General features: G+C 45.0%; 1 protein-coding gene across 5 annotated transcripts in view; it reads right to left on the bottom strand.

The window, feature by feature from the left end:
* Positions 1-5,000, bottom strand: part of LOC121711086 (MAM domain-containing glycosylphosphatidylinositol anchor protein 2-like) — a 203,381-nt gene that overhangs the window by 92,954 nt on the left and 105,427 nt on the right. The gene's annotated exons all lie outside the window — the stretch shown is intronic.

Below are 5,000 nucleotides of genomic sequence, written 5' to 3'. Positions count from 1 at the left end.
TGAAAAGGACAGTCTCAACAGAGACTAGAATATGTAATCAACGTTGAGACAATCATAAAGACAATAATTCTACCAGTTGAATACACATTTCTCTGTTAGGGGCATTTCCATTAGGCACTCCTCTCCCACCGGCTTTCTCTGTCCCCAATTACACAATACATTCTTCCCTTACATGTTCTCCCCTAGACATCCTATTTTTCAGACTGCAGTTCTTTATTATTTTTAATGACTTTTGAATAAATATATTTTGGTTGACCATTGTTGTCCGTCTCCCTCTTTTTTGATGCGGTTCTGAGCCAGTCATAACAACTGGCCTGCGATTGCATATCCTACATGCATGTGGTCTAGAAGTTTCTTTGAAATCAAAAAACAAGATAATGTGAGTGCGTGTAGCTGAGTAGGCTTCTCATGGGAGAGGAGAAGTGGCTCTGGTGAGCCCAGCTCAATGGTACTCCGTCTCTGGCTCGACGCGTCTCAATGCGTTTTAATTAGCGCCGGGCGTATTGTATTTACCAGAGCCTGGTGGAGACCAGAGACTCATTTCCAAGCCGACGGGGGAGCGGCGTTTTTTAATTTGTGAAAATGATAACCGCTTTGTAGAAGGGTCACAGGAACCCTATCGCCGCGTGGCGGAATGGGAAGAACACGGCGGGGGGCCTCGGAATACTCAGCTTTGAATGGCCATTTAGCGCTCCGGATCTGGGAGCAGATGGCGACTGTAGCCGACGGGCTCGGACGATTCCCTTTGATCCGACTCTTCCCCTTTTCCTCCTCACTGTCCCCACCCCACTCCCTTATTCAACTCAACCCCCCCCCCCCCCCAAAAAAAAAAAAGATTAGAAGATCAGACAGTTTTCTCTGTGCCAGTCCTCTGAAGAATGACCATTCAGCTCGTTCATTTTGTACAGATCAACCCCAACTCCTCCCTTCCTCGCCAACTCCCAAACATAATTCTATTAGACGCCTGGCGAGCCTCTCTCTCTTTCTCCATCGCTCTCCTCCCTTTCTCTCTCTCTCTCTCTCCCTCTGTCACGTTGCTCTGGATGACGGCTACAGGTCCAGCACACTGATATTTTCTGGGGCAACCGACTGGAATTAAAATCTCTGTAAATGGAAGGAAAAGACAGAAAAACAGATATGTAGACAGACTGGAAAAAAAGAGAGAGCAAGGGAGAGGATGGGAAAGAGAGAGAGAGAGAGAGAGAGAGAGAGAGAGAAGAGAGGGAAAGGCTGAATGAGAGAGACAGAGGATGAGAGAGAGAGAGAGAGAGAGAAGAGAGGGAGAGGCTGAATGAGAGAGACAGAGGATGAGAGAGAAAGAGAGAGAGGTGAAGAGTAGAAGAAAGGGAGATATTATTAGAATATGACACATACACACATATACTGCACACACACACACACACACATACACACTCACACACACACACACACACACACAAAACACACACCAAACTGTGCTCTGCATGGAGTAATTGAAGACACTGGGAGGGAATGTCTGATGCGTGAGCTTCCAAGCGAAACTCAGATTAGAGCATATGGGCTCTGTCTATGGTAAGTAAGATGTCATAAGACATCATAAAAAGACCTTAAGCCGATGACCAGGGTGTGAATTTAGCATTATATAAAACCCTAAAGCAGGCCTTTCTGATGTTAGTTTAGCATCACACAAAAACCTAAAGCAGGCTTTTCTGATGTTAGTTTAGTATCGTATAAAAGCCTAAATTAGGCATTTCTGTTGGTTTAGTTTCAGATAAGGCTTGTATCCGCTTGGAAAAACAGTTTATTCAACAGTTTATTTGTTGAAATGGGTGAGACTGAGGGATAGACAGTAAGTGAACAATCAAGAGAGGGAGAATGGGAGCAAGAGTGAGAGAAAAAGAGAGAGAGAGAGACATAATGAGAGAGAGAGAAAGAGGGAGGATGGGAGCAAGACTGGGAGAAAGACAGAGAAAGAGAGAGAGACTGAGAGAAAAAAATGACAGATGTGTGAGTGACAGCCCTAACATGCAGTTGTGACAGCCCTAACATGCACCTCCACCAAACAAGCACACACACACACACACACACACACACACACACACACACACACAAGCTTGTGTGCTACACCCCATCCACTAGTGTCAATGTTAATTTCAAAAGCTCCCACATGACTATCACATTTATGAACATTAGGTAAACACGCAAACACACACACTCACGAAAAAAGACAAACACACACACACACACCCCTTAGCACTGTGGTGTCCCTCCTTTCCACAGCTCCAGCCATCCCTGAAGTGTGAAATTGTAAGCTGGCATTTAGCACCACTGAAACAAAGGCTTGGCCTTCAGACACACACACACACACACTCACACTCACTCATGTGATCTGCCTGTTGTCTGCAAACACGGCGGGGAATGCAATGCGGGAGTGATGTGGAAGAGAGAGAGAGAGAGAGAGAGAGAGAGAGAGAGAGAGAGACTGAGGGAAAGAGAGAATGAGAGGAAAGAACAGAGACCAGAGGGGGTGTGATGAGTGTTGTGGGCATCCTGGCTAATTATGGGTGTCGTCTCCAAGCTGGATTTCAAATACCATGCCTCGGCACCTGAGCATAAAAGCCCTCAGAGAGAGAGAGAGAGAGAGAGAGAGAGAGAGAGAGTGTGTGTGAGAGAGAGAAAGAGAGAGAGAGAGAGTGTGTGTGTGTGTGTGTGTGAGAGAGAGAGAGAGAGAGAGGAAGAGAGAACGAGAGAACTGCTTTCTTCTCCCCTGTCCTCTCTCTTTTCCTCCCTCTCTCTCCGTCGCTCTCCATCTCTCTCTCCCTCCATTTCTCTCTATAGCTGCCTCTCTGTTCTCTCCGTTCACTCCCACTCCTCTCTTTCCCTCTCTGCCTCTCTACTAATCCCCCTCTCCCTCTCCATCTCTCTCACCCTGCTGCTTTTCCTGGTTAATTACCCCCTCCACCTGGGAAGCTCTAGGGAGGAACAAACAGAATTGCCTGACTCTGAAACATCTCCGGAGTTCCTGGGGTGGCTGTGGTTCACGTGCTTGATGTTCCTTTACAGCACCGACATCACAGCTTGGGGCGCTGGTAGCATAGTGGCTAAAAAGCGGCTAGCAAGCAGTAGTCAGAAAAGTTGTGGGTACAATTCCAGACTGCCACCGTTGTGCCCTTGTAATAACTGACGTATTTAAGTCGCTTTGAATAAAAAATGTCAGCCAAAAGAATAAGCAAGTCAGTCAGGGGTTTAGTGGTAAAATAAGAGGTGGGTAAACTACATTATTACACGGCTCTTCAGAGTGCTGCAGAATGCTCCATTCACTTGAATGGGCCTTCCCAACGTTCGGTGGTCTGCTAATTCTCCATAACAGACCTTTGCTAAGTATAACAGACCGCTGTCAAGGAAAATGGGCTTTGTGCTTCTAATTTACGTCTTTCATATTACTGCGCAAGGATTGGAACTTCATTCAAAAGTGAAAGTACACGGTTGTTCTAAAGAATGTTTGATTCAAGTTCAGCGTGTGTTGCGAACTATTTGTTTCTCAGCAAAAGCCACGACGAAACGGTAACAAATAGCCTAGGCTATGTAGGCTAAAGAAGTCACATCGTGGGGAGTTTATTGTTTTGTTTTGGCAAGTAGCCGTGTAATAAGCGGGATAATGTATAGAACGCCGGTCATTATTGGGAAAATAAGTCTCGACACGGCGAACCGGACCCCGACGCGCAGCAGCATTCTATACATTATCCCTTACGTATAAATTCTGTGATCACGGTAAGGTGGACTGCATCATGCGGTATCAGATTTTTTTAAAAAGGCATTCAGAACATGTTTGATGATGGTGGAGGTTATTGTCCAATGTTTAGAACAATACCAGTGGTATTAAATGGTTCCTAGAGTGTTGATGAGTGTACATATTGTGAATGTGGATAATACAGTGTGATTTTTAATTGATAAAAAGTTGCAATTGGTGAATAAACTCTTTTGAGAGGTGGATAAACTCTAATAAGAGGATAAACTATATTTCTGAAATGTCAGAGGTGGGTAAACTGCGTTTACTTGCGTTTAGCCTCCACTGCATCCCTGGCCTTGGGAGCAGAGACAGGCTCCAGATTGAAGTGTAAGTCTGAGCTGGGAGTCACTTTGGATTAGAGTATCTGCACAAGTGTAATACATGTAGATATTTAGACCATACGTGTAGTGAAGAGTTTTATGGTCTGTAATGACCAATAACTGGTGGATCTGATGCATACAGGTTGCAGGGTGAACTCAGTCACATCCTCTGTATTCACTGGAACATGTATTACTTTTTACTTATTAAGATTTATACAGTAAGAGGTGTACTGGGCCTATTGAGTTGCAGTATAAATTGAGTTGCAGTATATTAGGCCAGTTGCTCCTACTCTTCCAAATAGAGAAAAGGACCTGTGGTGAGTCTTCTGTATTGCCTTGTGATAGGGGGACCTTCTGGGCACAGGTGACAGGGTGGAACATTTTAAAAACCGCAGAACACATTTTAGGACTACAGAACACAGGTCACAGGGTGGAACATTTTAGAAATCACAGAACACATATTATTACTTATGTGTTCTCACTGCTGTCTGGACCTGCTGTCTCTGTGACTTCTGCAACATGCATATGTGATGTTAGGGTGTTATGTAAGAACTACCCAGTGGCTGTGTCTTAATAAAGCATTGAGTGTGGTGAAGAGTGCTCATTTACTTTAAAGATACAGAGCTGTAATGTGCCCTGCTGCACGACCCCTTCAAGAGCGTCTTCCTGGATAACTGAAGTCCTTTAAAAATAGAAGACTCAGGCTGTGTGCTAATCTGGCTTTTCTGAAGTCAAAACCAGCCAAACTCTGGGTGGGCGGGGATCCATTGTGAGTGTGTGAGGGGTCCATGTAGTTATGGCTTCAGTGCCACCCCTACTGACTTGACATATAACACACCCTAGCTGGGCTGAAGTGTGTGACACATATAATCCCAGCACTATGGAATAAAGAAACAACACCAAGAGCTGGT

Source organism: Alosa sapidissima, chromosome 6 (genome assembly GCF_018492685.1).
Source record: "Alosa sapidissima isolate fAloSap1 chromosome 6, fAloSap1.pri, whole genome shotgun sequence".
Classification (NCBI taxonomy): domain Eukaryota; kingdom Metazoa; phylum Chordata; class Actinopteri; order Clupeiformes; family Clupeidae; genus Alosa; species Alosa sapidissima.
The sequence above is the reverse complement of the archived record's forward strand: the minus strand, read 5'-3'. Positions and strand labels throughout refer to the sequence as shown.